This window comes from Oncorhynchus mykiss, chromosome 10 (assembly GCF_057628025.1).
Source record: "Oncorhynchus mykiss isolate SJ-2025 chromosome 10, ASM5762802v1, whole genome shotgun sequence".
NCBI lineage: Eukaryota > Metazoa > Chordata > Actinopteri > Salmoniformes > Salmonidae > Oncorhynchus > Oncorhynchus mykiss.
In genome coordinates this window covers 77,326,805-77,345,529 of record NC_143031.1, presented here as the reverse complement: position 1 = coordinate 77,345,529, position 18,725 = coordinate 77,326,805, and positions in this window count along the sequence as shown.

Below are 18,725 nucleotides of genomic sequence, written 5' to 3'. Positions count from 1 at the left end.
TGGATAATGTCAACATTAATACATTGTCAAGATGTGTTTAAATGTCCTTTGGCGCCATTTTCTCTTTGTTACAAAGAGTAGAAAGAAAATATGTTCCTGAATTCTCTCCTCTTTGGATACTCAAAAGCCTGCCTGGTCTTTTACCCAGTAACACACTAGGGACGACGGCTAGTCTAGCGGTTAAGAGCATTGGGCCAGTAACACACTAGGGATGAAGGCTAGTCTAGCGGTTAATTAAGAGCATTGGGCCAGTAACACACTAGGGATGAAGGCTAGTCTAGCGGTTAAGAGCATTGGGCCAGTAACACACTAGGGATGAAGGCTAGTCTAGCGGTTAAGAGCATTGGGCCAGTAACACACTAGGGACGACGGCTAGTCTAGCGGTTAAGAGCATTGGGCCAGTAACACACTAGGGATGAAGGCTAGTCTAGCGGTTAAGAGCATTGGGCCAGTAACACACTAGGGATGAAGGCTAGTCTAGCGGTTAAGAGCATTGGGCCAGTAACACACTAGGGATGAAGGCTAGTCTAGCGGTTAAGAGCATTGGGCCAGTAACACACTAGGGATGAAGGCTAGTCTAGCGGTTAAGAGCATTGGGCCAGTAACACACTAGGGATGAAGGCTAGTCTAGCGGTTAAGAGCATTGGGCCAGTAACCAAAAGGCAGTTAACACCCCAACATCATCTGCTCCCCGGGTGCCGATGACATGGACGTTGAGTAAGGGAGCCCCCCGCACTTCTCTGATTCAGAGGGGTTGGGTTAAAATCGGAAGAATGCATTCAGTTGTTTACCTTAGTAGCTATCCCCTTTCCCCACATGCAGATCAGAAGACGGTCTGCTGATGTTCTGTAGAGCCTAGAGGTCAGATGCCAAGCAGTTGCCATAACACGCGGTGATGCAGCCAGTCAAGATGCCCTCAATGGTACATCTGCAGAAATTCTTGAGGATCTGAAGGCCCATGCCAAATATTTTCCTCCTCCTCAGCAGGAAGAGGCATTGTCGTGCCCACTTCACAACCTTTGGTGTGTGTGGACCACGACAATCCCTTAGTGATGTCGACACCGAGGAACTTGAAGCTCTCGACCTGTTCCCCTACAGCCCTGATGATGTTGATGGGGGCATGCTGGGCCCTCCGTTTCCTGTAGTCCAAGATCATGTCCCTTGTCTTGCTGACGTTGAGGGAGAAGTTGTTGAATATTCCTCAATTCCATTATTTTACTTTTAGATTGGTATGTATTGTGTGTATTGTTGTGAATTGTTAGATACTACTGCACTGTTGGAGCCAGAAACAAGTTTCGCTACACCCGCAATAACATCTGCTAAAAATGTGTATGTGACCACTAAATTTGATTTGGATTTGATTTGTTGTCCACACAGCCAGGTCTCTGACCTCCTCCCTGTTTTATCGTAGTCTGTGATCAGGCCTACCACCATCATGTTGTCTGCAAACTGCAAACTTAATGATAGTGTTGGAGTTGTTCACGGCCACACAGTCGTGGGTGAACAGGGAGTTCAGGAGCGAACTAAGCACGCACCCCTGAGGGGCCCCCGTGTTGAAGGTCAGCATGGCGGATGTGTTGTTGCCTACCCCCACCACCTGGGGTGGCCCGCCAGGAAGTCCAGAATCCTGTTGCAGAGGGAGGTGTTTTATCCCAGGGTCCTTAGCTTGGTGATGAGCTTTGAGTGCACTATGGTGTTGAACACTGAGATGTAGTCAATGAATAGCATTCTCACGTTGCCTTGGTGTTCTTGGGCACAGGGAATAATGTGGTCTGTTTGAAACGTGGGTATCACAGACTGGGTCAGGGTCGAGGTTGAAAATGTCAGTGAAGACATTTGCCATCTGTTCAGTGCATGTCCTGGTAATCTGTTTAACCTTTTATAACTAGAGGGCAGTATTTTCATTTTTGGATAAAAAATGTTCCCGTTTTAAACAGGATATTTTGTCACGACAAGATGCTCGACTATGCATATAATTGACAGCTTTGGATAGAAAACACTCTGGCGTTTCCAAAACTGCAAAGATATTGTCTGTGAGTGCAACAGAACTGATGTTACAGGCGAAACCCAGATAAAAATCCAATCAGAAAGTGCCGCATTTTTTGAAACCGCCTCATGCCAATGACTCCTTATATGGCTGTGAATGAGCTACGAATGAGCTTACATTTTCTACGTATTCCCCAAGGTGTCTACAGCATTGTGACGTCTTTTTACGCATTTATGTTGAAGAATAGCCGTAAGGGACCACATTTAGCAAGTGGTCACATGATGGCTCCGGCAGAAAATCTTGCATAAAGTACACAAGTAGCCATTTTTCCAATCGCTTCTTTATGAGAAACCAATTGTCCCGACGGATATATTATCGAATATAAATGTGAAAAACACCTTGAGGATTGATTCTAAACAATGTTTGCCATGTTTCTGTCGATATTATGGAGCTAATTTGGAAAAAAGTTTGGCGTTGTAGTGACTGCATTTTCCGGTCGATTTCTCAGCCAAACCTGAAGAACAAACGAAGCTATTTTCCCTACAAAAATAATATTGGGAGTCTCCTGAGTGAAAACATCCGAAGTTCTTCAAAGGTAAATGATTTAATTTGATTGCTTTTCTTATTTTCGTGAAAATGTTGCCTGATGCTAGAAGAGCCTAGCCATAGCATTATGCCATGATAAACTTACACAAATGTCTAGCGTTGGCTGTAAAGCATATTTTAAAAATCTGAGATGACCATGTGATTAACAAAAGGCTAAGCTGTGTCTCAATATATTTCATTTGTGATTTTCATGAATAGGAACATTTTCTAGGAAGATTTATGTCCGCTGCGTTATGCTAATTAGTTTGAGGCTATGATTACGCTCCCGCATGCGGGATGGGTAGTAAAGTCTTACTCACACTGTCTACAAAGAACTTGAACACAGTCGTCCGGAACGGCTAGTGCGCGCTTGCATGGATCAGTGTTACTAGACTCGATGCGAGCCCACCAGAAGAGCTAAATTCCGTCTATGCTCGCATCGAGTCTAGTTGTCATTGGACAGCTCGCGGCTGGGTTTCCCTTTGTAATTCATGATAGTTTGCAAGCCCTGAAGTCGGAGATTTCCGAGTTCCCAGGTATTTTGAACGCGGCATTAGGGGATCTGTTCTCCACCACCCACAACCTTCCTGGGTACATTTCTACATTTTGTCATTAAAAAGATGAAAATAACAATTTATGAGATCAGATATGGTACACTGCCGGCCCAGACGGCATCCCTAGCCGCGTCCTCAGAGCATTCGCAGACCAACTGGCTGGTGTGTTAACGGACGTGTTCCATCAATCCTTATCCCAGTTTGCTGTTCCCAAATGCTTCAAGAGGGCCACCATTGTTCCTGTTCCCAAGAAAGCTAAGGTAACTGAGCTAAACGACTACCGCCCTGTAGCACTCACTTCCGTCATCATGAAGTGCTTTGAGAGACTAGTCAAGGATCATATCACCTCCACCCTACCTGACACCCTAGACCAGGTGTGTCAAACTCAGTCCATGGAGGGCGTCTGCAGGTTTTTGTTTTTTCCTTTCAATTAAGCCCAAGACAATCAAGTGTGGGGAGTTCCTTACTAATTAGTGACCTTAATTCATCAATCAAGGACAAGGGAGGAGTGAAAACCCGCAGACACTCTGCCCTCTGTGGAATGAGTTTGACACCTGTGCCCTAGACCCACTCCAATTTGCTTACCGTCCCAATAGGTCCACAGACAATCGCCACCACACTGCCCTAACCCATCTGGACAAGAGGAATACCTATGTAAGAATGCTGTTCATCGACTACAGCTCAGCATTTAACACCATAGTACCCTCCAAACTCGTCATTAAGCTCGAGACCCTGGGTCTCGAACCCGCCCTGTGCAACTGGGTCCTGGACTTCCTGTCGGGCCGCCCCAGGTGGTGAGGGTAGGAAACAACATCTCCACCCGATGATCCTCAACACTGGGGACCCACAAGGGTGCATTCTCAGCCCTCTCCTGTACTCCTTGTTCACCCATGACTGCGTGGCCATGCACGCCTCCAACTCAATCATCAAGTTTGTAGACAACACTACAGTGGTAGGCTTGATTACCAACAACGACGAGACAGCCTACAGGGAGGAGGTGAGGGCCCTCGGAGTGTGGTGTCAGGAAGATAACCTCACACTCAACGTCAACAAAACAAAGGAGATAATAATTGTAATGGTTTACCAAGATGACAATGAATGTTCCCGAATGGCCTAGTTACAGTTTTGATTTAAATGGGCTTGAAAATCTATGGTAAGACTTGAAAATGGCTCTCCAGCAATGGTCAACAATTGTTAAAAGAATAATGTGCAAATATTGTACAATGCAGGTGTACAAAGCTCTTGGCAGTTTACCCAGAAATGCTCACAGCTGTAATCCCTGCCAAAGGTGTTTCTAACTTGTAATGAGTCAGGGGTGTGAATACGTATGTCAACTTGATAGTTCTGTACATTCAATACATTTGCAAACATTTCTAAAAACATATTTTCACTTTGTCATTATGGTGTATTGTGTGTAGTTTAGTGAGATTATTTTTAAATTAATTTTGAATTCAGGTTGTGATTCAACACAATGTGGAATAAGGGCTATGAATCCTATCTGAAGGCACTGTACATTCAACTGTGTTTGGTATTATAGCACTGCAATCACTGAGTTGTTTGAATATACAGATTATTGCTGCAAGAACTGATTCATATAAGCATAATGACACAACGATACAGTATGGGAGAGAAAAGTGGATTGATTCTTTGTTCAAAATCTCAGCATTCTTTTATCGTAGAAAAGTGCATGGAACCTATTTCGATTAATCTGTTAAACATTAAACAAACAAAGATGTACACGATTTATAATTGAATACTTTTTAAAATAACAATTGTTTAAAGAAAAATAAATGAACACATAAAAATTAAGTACAACTCTTGAACATTATTTCTAATTGTGGTGAATGATCCCAAATAAACTACAATAAATCTGAATAAATAGAGAGGAAATGGAAAGAAGGGGATGGAGGAAGAAAGAGAGAGGGAGAAAGGTGTTGAAAGAGAGGTGTAGAGAGAGAGCTGTAGAGAGAGAGATGAAAGAGAGAGGGAGAAAGGTGTAGAAAGAGAGGTGTAGAGAGAGAGCTGTAGAGAGAGAGATGAAAGAGAGAGGGAGAAAGGTGTTGAAAGAGAGGTGTAGAGAGAGAGGTGTAGAAAGAGAGATGAAAGAGAGAGGGAGAAAGGTGTTGAAAGAGAGGTGTAGAGAGAGAGGTGTAGAAAGAGAGATGAAAGAGAGCGGGAGAAAGGTATAGAAAGAGAGGTGTAGAGAGAGAGGTGTAGAAAGAGAGATGAAAGAGAGAGGGAGAAAGGTGTAGAAAGAGAGGTGTAGAGAGAGAGGTGTAGAAAGAGAGATGAAAGAGAGAGGGAGAAAGGTGTTGAAAGAGAGGTGTAGAGAGAGAGGTGTAGAAAGAGAGATGAAAGAGAGAGGGAGAAAGGTGTTGAAAGAGAGGTGTAGAGAGAGAGGTGTAGAAAGAGAGATGAAAGAGAGAGGGAGAAAGGTGTAGAAAGAGAGGTGTAGAGAGAGAGGTGTAGAAAGAGAGATGAAAGAGAGAGGGAGAAAGGTGTTGAAAGAGAGGTGTAGAGAGAGAGGTGTAGAAAGAGAGATGAAAGAGAGAGGGAGAAAGGTATAGAAAGAGAGGTGTAGAGAGAGAGGTGTAGAAAGAGAGATGAAAGAGAGAGGGAGAAAGGTATAGAAAGAGAGGTGTAGAGAGAGAGGTGTAGAAAGAGAGATGAAAGAGAGAGCGAGAAAGGTATAGAAAGAGAGGTGTAGAGAGAGAGGTGTAGAAAGAGAGATGAAAGAGAGAGGGAGAAAGGTGTAGAAAGAGAGGTGTAGAGAGAGAGGTGTAGAAAGAGAGATGAAAGAGAGAGGGAGAAAGGTGTAGAAAGAGAGGTGTAGAAAGAGAGGTGTAGAAAGAGAGATGAAAGAGAGAGGGAGAAAGGTGTAGAAAGAGAGGTGTAGAGAGAGAGGTGTAGAAAGAGAGATGAAAGAGAGAGGGAGAAAGGTGTAGAAAGAGACGTGTAGAGAGAGAGGTGTAGAAAGAGAGATGAAAGAGAGAGGGAGAAAGGTGTAGAAAGAGAGGTGTAGAAAGAGAGGTGTAGAAAGAGAGATGAAAGAGGGAGAAAGGTGTAGAAAGAGAGGTGTAGAGAGAGAGGTGTAGAAAGAGAGATGAAAGAGAGAGGGAGAAAGGTGTAGAAAGAGAGGTGTAGAAAGAGAGGTGTAGAAAGAGAGATGAAAGAGAGAGGGAGAAAGGTGTAGAAAGAGAGGTGTAGAGAGAGAGGTGTAGAAAGAGAGATGAAAGAGAGAGGGAGAAAGGTGTAGAAAGAGAGGTGTAGAAAGAGAGGTGTAGAAAGAGAGATGAAAGAGAGAGGGAGAAAGGTGTAGAAAGAGAGGTGTAGAAAGAGAGATGAAAGAGAGAGGGAGAAAGGTATAGAAAGAGAGGTGTAGAGAGAGAGGTGTAGGAAGAGAGATGAAAGAGAGAGGGAGAAAGGTGTTGAAAGAGAGGTGTAGAGAGAGAGGTGTAGAAAGAGAGATGAAAGAGAGAGGGAGAAAGGTGTAGACAGAGAGGTGTAGAGAGAGAGGTGTAGAAAGAGAGGTGTAGAGAGAGAGGTGTAGAAAGAGAGATGAAAGAGAGAGGGAGAAAGGTGTTGAAAGAGAGGTGTAGAGAGAGAGGTGTAGAAAGAGAGATGAAAGAGAGAGGGAGAAAGGTGTAGAAAGAGAGGTGTAGAGAGAAAGGTATAGAAAGAGAGGTGTAGAGAGAGAGGTGTAGAAAGAGAGGTGTAGAGAGAGAGGTGTAGAAAGAGAGATGAAAGAGAGAGGGAGAAAGGTGTTGAAAGAGAGGTGTAGAGAGAGAGGTGTAGAAAGAGAGATGAAAGAGAGAGGGAGAAAGGTATAGAAAGAGAGGTGTAGAGAGAGAGGTGTAGAAAGAGAGGTGTAGAGAGAGAGGTGTAGAAAGAGAGATGAAAGAGAGAGGGAGAAAGGTATAGAAAGAGAGGTGTAGAGAGAGAGGTGTAGAAAGAGAGATGAAAGAGAGAGGGGTAGAAAGAGTGTTGTAGAGTGAGCGTGAAGGGTGAGTTTGTGTGGTGGTGTGTGTGTGAGGGGTGTGTTGAGTGTAGTGGGGGTGTAAGTGAGGGGTGGTGATTGAGTGATGAGGGGAGTTAGTGTGGTGATGATGAGAGTGGAGTTGAGTGAGTGGTGATTGTGTGAGTGGGTGAGGTGTGGGGGAGATTGTGAGTGGATGAGTGAGGGTGGTTAGGGGAGTTTGTGTGGGAGAGAGTGTGAAGGGGTGTATTGTGAGAGGGAGTGTGTGTGGTGTTTGGTGAGTGTTGAGAGTGGTGTTAGTAGTGGAGATGGGGTGGTTTGTGTGAGGTAGTGGTGATTGGGGGTGTTTGTGTGGTGGTGCGTGAGTGGGGGTGTGTTTGTGAGTGGTTTGTGTGAGGGTGTTTGGGGGTGTTTGGTGGGGTAAGAAAGAGAGAGAGAGAGAGAGAGAAATGAAGAGAGAGAGAGGGAGAGAGGTGGAGAGGTGTAGAGAGAAATGAAGAAAGAGAGAGGGAGAAAGGTCTAGAAAGAGAGGTGTAGAGAGAGAGGTATGTAGGAAGAGAGATGAAAGAGAGAGGGAGGAAGGTGTTTAAAGAGAGGTGTAGAGGGGGAAGTAGGGAATGAAAGAGAGAGGGAGAAAGGTGTAAGAAAGAGAGGTGTAGAGAGAGAGAGGTGTAGAAAGAGAGGTGTAGAGAGAGAGAGGTGTAGAGAGAGAGAGAGAGAAATGAGAGAGAGAAGGGAGAGAGGTCTGAAAGAGAGGTGTAGAGAGAGGTGTAGAAAGAGAGATGAAATAGAGAGGGAGGAAGGTAGGAGAGAGAGGGAGTGTAGAGAAAGGTATAGAAAGAGAGGTGTAGGGAGAGGTGTATAGAGAGAGAGATGAAAGAGAGAGGAGAGAGGTTAGAAAGAGGAGTGTAGAAAGAGAGGTGTAGAGAGAGGTGTAGAAAGAGAGATGAAAGAGAGAGGGAGAAAGGTGTTGAAAGAGAGGTGTAGAGAGGTGTAGAGAGAGGTGTAGAGAGGGAGAAAGGTGTTGTGGGAGAGAGGTGTAGAGAGAGGTGTAGAGAGAGGTGAGAGAGAGAGAGGGAGAAAGGTGTTGAAAGAGAGGTGTAGAGAGAGAGGTGTAGAGAGAGGTGTAGAAAGAGAGGGAGAAAGGTGTTGAAAGAGAGGTGTAGAGAGAGAGGTGTAAGAAAGAGAGATGAAAGAGAGAGGAGGAAAGGTATTGAAAGAGAGGGATCTGTAGAGAGAGGTGTAGAAAGAGAGATGAAGGAGAGGGAGAAAGGTGTAGAAAGAGAGGTGTAGAGAGAGGTGTAGAAAGAGAGATGAAAGAGAGAGGGAGAAAGGTGTTGAAAGAGAGGTGTAGGAGGAGTATGAGAGATGAAAGAGAGAGGGAGAAAGAGTATCAAAGAAGAGAAGTGTGTGAGGAGAGGTGTCTGAGAGAGAGATAAAGAGAGAGGGAGAAAGGTATAGAAAGAGAGGTGTAGAGAGAGAGGTGTAGAAAGAGAGATGAAAGAGAGAGCGAGAAAGGTATAGAAAGAGAGGTGTAGAGAGAGGTGTAAGAAGGGAGTGAAAGAGAGAGAGAAAGGTGTAGAAAGAGAGGTGTAGAGAGAGAGAGGTGTCAAGAGACATGAAAGAGAGAGAGGGAGAGAGTGTAGAAAGAGGAGGTAAGAAAGAGAGGTGTAGAGAGGAGGGGATGTGGAGAGAGGGAGGGAAAGGTATAGAAAGAGAGGTGTAGAGAGAGAGGTGTAGAAAGAGAGATGAAAGAGAGAGGGAGGGAGGGTCTGAGACGTGTAGAGAGAGAGGTGTATAAGAGAGATGAAAGAGAAGGGAGAAGTATAAAGAGAGGTGTTAGAAAGAGGAGGGATATTATAGAAGAGAAATGAAGAGAGGAAAGGTATAGAAAGAGAGGTGTAGAGAGAGAGGTGTAGAAAGAGAGATGAAGAGAGAAAGGAGAGAGGTTAGAAAGAGAGGTGTAGAAAGAGAGGTGTAAGAAAGAGAAATAAAGAGAGAGGGAGAAACATGTAGAAAGAGAGATGCTAGAGAGAGGTGTAAAAAGAAATAAAGAGAGGGAGAAAGGTGTAGAAAGAGAGGTGTAGAAAAGAGGAGGTAGAGAGAGAGATGAAGAGAGAGGGAGAAAGGTGTAGAAAGAGAGGTGTAGAAAGAGAGATGAAAGAGAGAGGGAGAAAGGTATAGAAAGAGGAGGTGTAGAGAGAGGTGTACAGAGAGAGATGAAAGGAGGGGGAAAAGTATGTGAAGAGGAGGTTTGTAGAGAGAGAGGTGTAGAAAGAGAGATGAAAGAGAGAGGGAGAAAGGTGTAGAAAGAGAGGTGTAGAGAGAGAGGTGTAGAAAGAGAGGTGTAGAGAGAGAGGTGTAGAAGGAGAGATGAAAGAGAGTGGGAGAAAGGTGTTGAAAGAGAGGTGTAGAGAGAGAGGTGTAGAAAGAGAGATGAAAGAGAGAGGGAGAAAGGTGAAGAAAGAGAGGTGTAGAGAGAAAGGTATAGAAAGAGAGGTGTAGAGAGAGAGGTGTAGAAAGAGAGATGAAAGAGAGAGGGAGAAAGGTGTAGAAAGAGAGGTGTAGAAAGAGAGGTGTAGAGAGAGAGGTGTAGAAAGAGAGATGAAAGAGAGAGGGAGAAAGGTGTTGAAAGAGAGGTGTAGAGAGAGAGGTGTAGAGAGAGAGGTGTAGAAAGAGAGAGGGAGAAAGGTGTTGAAAGAGAGGTGTAGAGAGAGAGGTGTAGAGAGAGAGGTGTAGAGAGAGAGGGAGAAAGGTGTTGAAAGAGAGGTGTATAGAGAGAGGTGTAGAAAGAGAGATGAAAGAGAGAGGGAGAAAGGTGTAGAAAGAGAGGTGTAGAAAGAGAGGTGTAGAAAGAGAGATGAAAGAGGGAGAAAGGTGTAGAAAGAGAGGTGTAGAGAGAGAGGTGTAGAAAGAGAGATGAAAGAGAGAGGGAGAAAGGTGTAGAAAGAGAGGTGTAGAAAGAGAGGTGTAGAAAGAGAGATGAAAGAGAGAGGGAGAAAGGTGTAGAAAGAGAGGTGTAGAGAGAGAGGTGTAGAAAGAGAGATGAAAGAGAGAGGGAGAAAGGTGTAGAAAGAGAGGTGTAGAAAGAGAGGTGTAGAAAGAGAGATGAAAGAGAGAGGGAGAAAGGTGTAGAAAGAGAGGTGTAGAAAGAGAGATGAAAGAGAGAGGGAGAAAGGTATAGAAAGAGAGGTGTAGAGAGAGAGGTGTAGGAAGAGAGATGAAAGAGAGAGGGAGAAAGGTGTTGAAAGAGAGGTGTAGAGAGAGAGGTGTAGAAAGAGAGATGAAAGAGAGAGGGAGAAAGGTGTAGAAAGAGAGGTGTAGAGAGAGAGGTGTAGAAAGAGAGGTGTAGAGAGAGAGGTGTAGAAAGAGAGATGAAAGAGAGAGGGAGAAAGGTGTTGAAAGAGAGGTGTAGAGAGAGAGGTGTAGAAAGAGAGATGAAAGAGAGAGGGAGAAAGGTGTAGAAAGAGAGGTGTAGAGAGAAAGGTATAGAAAGAGATGTGTAGAGAGAGAGGTGTAGAAAGAGAGATGAAAGAGAGAGGGAGAAAGGTGTAGAAAGAGAGGTGTAGAAAGAGAGGTGTAGAGAGAGAGGTGTAGAAAGAGAGATGAAAGAGAGAGGGAGAAAGGTGTTGAAAGAGAGGTGTAGAGAGAGAGGTGTAGAGAGAGAGGTGTAGAAAGAGAGAGGGAGAAAGGTGTTGAAAGAGAGGTGTAGAGAGAGAGGTGTAGAGAGAGAGGTGTAGAGAGAGAGAGGGAGAAAGGTGTTGAAAGAGAGGTGTAAAGAGAGAGGTGTAGAGAGAGAGGTGTAGAAAGAGAGAGGGAGAAAGGTGTTGAAAGAGAGGTGTAGAGAGAGAGGTGTAGAGAGAGAGGTGTAGAGAGAGAGGTGTAGAAAGAGAGAGGGAGAAAGGTATAGAAAGAGAGGTGTAGAGAGAGAGATGAAAGAGAGAGGGAGAAAGGTGTAGAAAGAGAGATGAAAGAGAGAGGGAGAAAGGTATAGAAAGAGAGGTGTAGAGAGGGAGATGAAAGAGAGAGGGAGAAAGGTGTAGAAAGAGAGATGAAAGAGAGAGGGAGAAAGGTGTAGAAGAGAGATGAAAGAGAGAGGGAGAGAAAGGTATAGAAAGAGAGGTGTAGAGAGAGAGATGAAAGAGAGAGGGAGAAAGGTGTAGAAAGAGAGATGAAAGAGAGAGGGAGAAAGGTGTAGAAAGAGAGATGAAAGAGAGAGGGAGAAAGGTATATAAAGAGAGGTGTAGAGAGAGAGATGAAAGAGAGAGGGAGAAAGGTGTAGAAAGAGAGATGAAAGAGAGAGGGAGAAAGGTGTAGAAAGAGAGGTGTAGAGAGAAAGGTATAGAAAGAGAGGTGTAGAGAGAGAGGTGTAGAAAGAGAGATGAAAGAGAGAGGGAGAAAGGTGTAGAAAGAGAGGTGTAGAAAGAGAGGTGTAGAGAGAGAGCTGTAGAAAGAGAGATGAAAGAGAGAGGGAGAAGGTGTTGAAAGAGAGGTGTAGAGAGAGAGGTGTAGAGAGAGAGGTGTAGAAAGAGAGAGGGAGAAAGGTGTTGAAAGAGAGGTGTAGAGAGAGAGGTGTAGAGAGAGAGGTGTAGAGAGAGAGAGGGAGAAAGGTGTTGAAAGAGAGGTGTAGAGAGAGAGGTGTAGAGAGAGAGGTGTAGAAAGAAAGAGGGAGAAAGGTGTGAAAGAGAGGTGTAGAGAGAGAGGTGTAGAGAGAGAGGTGTAGAGAGAGAGGTGTAGAAAGAGAGAGGGAGAAAGGTATAGAAAGAGAGGTGTAGAGAGAGAGATGAAAGAGAGAGGGAGAAATGTGTAGAAAGAGAGATGAAAGAGAGAGGGAGAAAGGTATAGAAAGAGAGGTGTAGAGAGAGAGATGAAAGAGAGAGGGAGAAAGGTGTAGAAAGAGAGATGAAAGAGAGAATGAGAAAGGTGTAGAAAGAGAGATGAAAGAGAGAGGGAGAAAGGTATAGAAAGAGAGGTGTAGAGAGAGAGATGAAAGAGAGAGGGAGAAAGGTGTAGAAAGAGAGATGAAAGAGAGAGGGAGAAAGGTGTAGAAAGAGAGATGAAAGAGAGAGGGAGAAAGGTATAGAAAGAGAGGTGTAGAGAGAGAGATGAAAGAGAGAGGGAGAAAGGTGTAGAAAGAGAGATGAAAGAGAGAGGGAGAAAGGTGTAGAAAGAGAGGTGTAGAGAGAAAGGTATAGAAAGAGAGGTGTAGAGAGAGAGGTGTAGAAAGAGAGATGAAAGAGAGAGGGAGAAAGGTGTTGAAAGAGAGGTGTAGAGAGAGAGGTGTAGAAAGAGAGATGAAAGAGAGAGGGAGAAAGGTGTAGAAAGAGAGGTGTAGAAAGAGAGATGAAAGAGAGAGGGAGAAAGGTGAAGAAAGAGAGGTGTAGAGAGAAAGGTATAGAAAGAGAGGTGTAGAGAGAGAGGTGTAGAAAGAGAGATGAAAGAGAGAGGGAGAAAGGTGTAGAAAGAGAGGTGTAGAAAGAGAGGTGTAGAGAGAGAGGTGTAGAAAGAGAGATGAAAGAGAGAGGGAGAAAGGTGTTGAAAGAGAGGTGTAGAGAGAGAGGTGTAGAGAGAGAGGTGTAGAAAGAGAGAGGGAGAAAGGTGTTGAAAGAGAGGTGTAGAGAGAGAGGTGTAGAGAGAGAGGTGTAGAGAGAGAGAGGGAGAAAGGTGTTGAAAGAGAGGTGTATAGAGAGAGGTGTAGAAGAGAGATGAAAGAGAGAGGGAGAAAGGTGTAGAAAGAGAGGTGTAGAAAGAGAGGTGTAGAAAGAGAGATGAAAGAGGGAGAAAGGTGTAGAAAGAGAGGTGTAGAGAGAGAGGTGTAGAAAGAGAGATGAAAGAGAGAGGGAGAAAGGTGTAGAAAGAGAGGTGTAGAAAGAGAGGTGTAGAAAGAGAGATGAAAGAGAGAGGGAGAAAGGTGTAGAAAGAGAGGTGTAGAGAGAGAGGTGTAGAAAGAGAGATGAAAGAGAGAGGGAGAAAGGTGTAGAAAGAGAGGTGTAGAAAGAGAGGTGTAGAAAGAGAGATGAAAGAGAGAGGGAGAAAGGTGTAGAAAGAGAGGTGTAGAAAGAGAGATGAAAGAGAGAGGGAGAAAGGTATAGAAAGAGAGGTGTAGAGAGAGAGGTGTAGGAAGAGAGATGAAAGAGAGAGGGAGAAAGGTGTTGAAAGAGAGGTGTAGAGAGAGAGGTGTAGAAAGAGAGATGAAAGAGAGAGGGAGAAAGGTGTAGAAAGAGAGGTGTAGAGAGAGAGGTGTAGAAAGAGAGGTGTAGAGAGAGAGGTGTAGAAAGAGAGATGAAAGAGAGAGGGAGAAAGGTGTTGAAAGAGAGGTGTAGAGAGAGAGGTGTAGAAAGAGAGATGAAAGAGAGAGGGAGAAAGGTGTAGAAAGAGAGGTGTAGAGAGAAAGGTATAGAAAGAGATGTGTAGAGAGAGAGGTGTAGAAAGAGAGATGAAAGAGAGAGGGAGAAAGGTGTAGAAAGAGAGGTGTAGAAAGAGAGGTGTAGAGAGAGAGGTGTAGAAAGAGAGATGAAAGAGATAGGGAGAAAGGTGTTGAAAGAGAGGTGTAGAGAGAGAGGTGTAGAGAGAGAGGTGTAGAAAGAGAGAGGGAGAAAGGTGTTGAAAGAGAGGTGTAGAGAGAGAGGTGTAGAGAGAGAGGTGTAGAGAGAGAGAGGGAGAAAGGTGTTGAAAGAGAGGTGTAAAGAGAGAGGTGTAGAGAGAGAGGTGTAGAAAGAGAGAGGGAGAAAGGTGTTGAAAGAGAGGTGTAGAGAGAGAGGTGTAGAGAGAGAGGTGTAGAGAGAGAGGTGTAGAAAGAGAGAGGGAGAAAGGTATAGAAAGAGAGGTGTAGAGAGAGAGATGAAAGAGAGAGGGAGAAAGGTGTAGAAAGAGAGATGAAAGAGAGAGGGAGAAAGGTATAGAAAGAGAGGTGTAGAGAGGGAGATGAAAGAGAGAGGGAGAAAGGTGTAGAAAGAGAGATGAAAGAGAGAGGGAGAAAGGTGTAGAAAGAGAGATGAAAGAGAGAGGGAGAGAAAGGTATAGAAAGAGAGGTGTAGAGAGAGAGATGAAAGAGAGAGGGAGAAAGGTGTAGAAAGAGAGATGAAAGAGAGAGGGAGAAAGGTGTAGAAAGAGAGATGAAAGAGAGAGGGAGAAAGGTATATAAAGAGAGGTGTAGAGAGAGAGATGAAAGAGAGAGGGAGAAAGGTGTAGAAAGAGAGATGAAAGAGAGAGGGAGAAAGGTGTAGAAAGAGAGGTGTAGAGAGAAAGGTATAGAAAGAGAGGTGTAGAGAGAGAGGTGTAGAAAGAGAGATGAAAGAGAGAGGGAGAAAGGTGTAGAAAGAGAGGTGTAGAAAGAGAGGTGTAGAGAGAGAGGTGTAGAAAGAGAGATGAAAGAGAGAGGGAGAAAGGTGTTGAAAGAGAGGTGTAGAGAGAGAGGTGTAGAGAGAGAGGTGTAGAAAGAGAGAGGGAGAAAGGTGTTGAAAGAGAGGTGTAGAGAGAGAGGTGTAGAGAGAGAGGTGTAGAGAGAGAGAGGGAGAAAGGTGTTGAAAGAGAGGTGTAGAGAGAGAGGTGTAGAGAGAGAGGTGTAGAAAGAAAGAGGGAGAAAGGTGTTGAAAGAGAGGTGTAGAGAGAGAGGTGTAGAGAGAGAGGTGTAGAGAGAGAGGTGTAGAAAGAGAGAGGGAGAAAGGTATAGAAAGAGAGGTGTAGAGAGAGAGATGAAAGAGAGAGGGAGAAATGTGTAGAAAGAGAGATGAAAGAGAGAGGGAGAAAGGTATAGAAAGAGAGGTGTAGAGAGAGAGATGAAAGAGAGAGGGAGAAAGGTGTAGAAAGAGAGATGAAAGAGAGAATGAGAAAGGTGTAGAAAGAGAGATGAAAGAGAGAGGGAGAGAAAGGTATAGAAAGAGAGGTGTAGAGAGAGAGATGAAAGAGAGAGGGAGAAAGGTGTAGAAAGAGAGATGAAAGAGAGAGGGAGAAAGGTGTAGAAAGAGAGATGAAAGAGAGAGGGAGAAAGGTATAGAAAGAGAGGTGTAGAGAGAGAGATGAAAGAGAGAGGGAGAAAGGTGTAGAAAGAGAGATGAAAGAGAGAGGGAGAAAGGTGTAGAAAGAGAGGTGTAGAGAGAAAGGTATAGAAAGAGAGGTGTAGAGAGAGAGGTGTAGAAAGAGAGATGAAAGAGAGAGGGAGAAAGGTGTAGAAAGAGAGGTGTAGAAAGAGAGGTGTAGAGAGAGAGGTGTAGAAAGAGAGATGAAAGAGAGAGGGAGAAAGGTGTTGAAAGAGAGGTGTAGAGAGAGAGGTGTAGAGAGAGAGGTGTAGAAAGAGAGAGGGAGAAAGGTGTTGAAAGAGAGGTGTAGAGAGAGAGGTGTAGAGAGAGAGGTGTAGAGAGAGAGAGGGAGAAAGGTGTTGAAAGAGAGGTGTAGAGAGAGAGGTGTAGAGAGAGAGGTGTAGAAAGAAAGAGGGAGAAAGGTGTTGAAAGAGAGGTGTAGAGAGAGAGGTGTAGAGAGAGAGATGTAGAGAGAGAGGTGTAGAAAGAGAGAGGGAGAAAGGTATAGAAAGAGAGGTGTAGAGAGAGAGATGAAAGAGAGAGGGAGAAATGTGTAGAAAGAGAGATGAAAGAGAGAGGGAGAAAGGTATAGAAAGAGAGGTGTAGAGAGAGAGATGAAAGAGAGAGGGAGAAAGGTGTAGAAAGAGAGATGAAAGAGAGAATGAGAAAGGTGTAGAAAGAGAGATGAAAGAGAGAGGGAGAGAAAGGTATAGAAAGAGAGGTGTAGAGAGAGAGATGAAAGAGAGAGGGAGAAAGGTGTAGAAAGAGAGATGAAAGAGAGAGGGAGAAAGGTGTAGAAAGAGAGATGAAAGAGAGAGGGAGAAAGGTATAGAAAGAGAGGTGTAGAGAGAGAGATGAAAGAGAGAGGGAGAAAGGTGTAGAAAGAGAGATGAAAGAGAGAGGGAGAAAGGTGTTGAAAGAGCAGGTTGAGAGAAAATAAGTTCTGTCACTTAATCTCTGTGACCACACTCTTTATTTCATAAAAGCATTGAATATAATGAATATTTTATTGGGTCTCCGTACCGCATTGAAATCATCCCTGAGCTTCACTCTTATCATGTCTGCTTTCTGACAACGTTTTAGGACCATCAGCTCCACAAAGACCTCTGCTTCCACCTGGAGGAACAACGGAGTGATTACAACTGTCACAGGAATGACAAAAAAACAAGGAAGAATACTGTATGTTTTCTGGCCTGTTTGTTTGTTTGTATGTTAACAGCATTTAACCAAGAGCTGAAGACATTTCAACTTTATCAAATATTTTCATGTATAATAAATATTTTCAATAGTGTTTAACTGAAATAGTAAGTGAAAGTAGTCTGAAACTGAAAGTAAATTCGACAACTATTTTATGTAGCTTCACACGAGACTGTTAGGTTAATATTTGTATTATATAAGTCAGGTGTCAGATCTTTTGGCGTCACTTCTTATTTATCCAAAAGAAACGTGAAGATAATACGGCCGTTGTTCAACGTCTTGCTAATAAATGGCAGGTAAAAATATAGAATACCAAACTAGGCCCAGTATGGCGAGGGGCGCACAAAGAAGTCTACGAAACGTGTTCTCTTTTACACAGCGATCGAGTGTATTCAGTGTATTTCTTCCACACTTTGAAAGGAGGTCATGTCATTGATTGCGCTATAAGCAGAATTGAGTTCCGTTACATTTGTTCGGTGTATACCCATACTTGCTTTTAATTAGTAGGCATTTTAGGATGGGCGAAAATAGGGACTTTTATATTATGTGAAATTTGGAAAATAATGTACAATTTCAAAAAGTGAGTACTTTAAATGCCAGGATATTAAACTAATTTCTGCCGTGGTAGATTTCGACCAAGAGAATCTTCTTTACACACTCAGGTATGTACTTACTGCATTAATTTTTACTAAACAGTACGTTCTATATAGTATGTAGATTTCAGACATGGCCTATGACTTCCGGTAGCAGCTGCTCCCAGTCGACCCATACAAAACGGATGCGTAAAAACGGTAAAAATGCAGACAATTTTGGGGTTGAAGGTGGGACCATGGAGATAGATAGATGACTCAACTTTGTATCTATGCCATTTAACATCTGAAATCATGGGCAGCGCCATGAGTGTATCTCCATTTATAGTAGTACATTTTCTTCTTCAGCCAGTGAAGTTGGAAATCCCACCCAGTTGACTACATTAATACGATGAAAACCCTCAATGGCGCTGCTCATTTATAATATAGTTCTTTGGCCACTAGAGGCCTCTATTATTCTCTATGGTTGGGGCAGGTTGGAACATTTGGGCTAGTAAGGTACAACTTTGACGTCAATTATACATAAACTGTATCCCATCTAGCCATGACCAGGTTCGGGCGGATAGGTGTCCAGCCTAGGCCTGGGTCATTTCTACAACGCAGTGCGTTTTCTGTCTCCAGGAAATATCACTTTTTATTTAGTTTCAAATGTGGATTCCAAAATTCTTTAAATATAAGGTCCTTAAAAACTAAAATATTCATCCTGAAAGGATGTATTTTGAACACTATTCTTCAGTGGATGAAAGTGTTTTTGCCATGTCCCTGGGTGTTATTTGTTTGAATGTTAATGACGAGACAGAGGCATTGATGCGAGTAACCAGTCTTGTTCAGAACATCACAACACATCCGGGTATCTCAAGCACCCCGGTAAAACACAAGAGTTGCAGTAATGAATATTTACCAACAGATGGCATCACTGTGCCATTTTACACCCATAACATTATTCATCAACTTCCGCAGGAAACATAAGCAATACATTATTGTATCTTTCTTCATTATTTTATAGTTCCTAGTTAAATTCTCTCATCAATAATGTTTTTTAAATTATTTGTATTATTGCATTATTATTATTGTGTTTAAGATGTTCTGTGTGTCCCTGATATCACTTTCCACCCTGTTAGTTTGTTGTAAATCTCCATTTAAGAAAACAACCATTTCCTAAAGTGACACCACATTCAGGAAGTGTCATAATTTCTTTGGTGGGAAAACAATGGTTTTAAGCTACAGAAATATAAACACTCAGTTGTATCTATTTTTCATGTTTCATGATGTTAGTCTGTACACTATGTCCCACTGTATGTCCCACTGTATGTCCCACTGTATGTCCCACTGTATGTCCCACTCATATCTGTATGTCCCACTGTACGTCCCACTGTATGTCCCACTCATATCTGTATGTTCCACTGTATGTCCCACTGTATGTCCCACTGTATGTCCCACTCATATCTGTATGTCCCACTGTATGTCCCACTGTATGTCCCACTGTATGTCCCACTGTATGTCCCACTGTATGTCCCACTCATATCTGTATGTCCCACTGTATGTCCCACTCATATCTGTATGTCCCACTGTATGTCCCACTGTATGTCCCACTGTATGTCCCACTGTATGTCCCACTGTATGTCCCACTCATATCTGTATGTCCCACTGTATGTCCCACTGTATGTCCCACTCATATCTGTATGTCCCACTGTATGTCCCACTGTATGTCCCACTGTATGTCCCACTGTATGTCCCACTCATATCTGTATGTCCCACTGTATGTCCCACTGTACGTCCCACTGTATGTCCCACTGTATGTCCCACTGTATGTCCCAC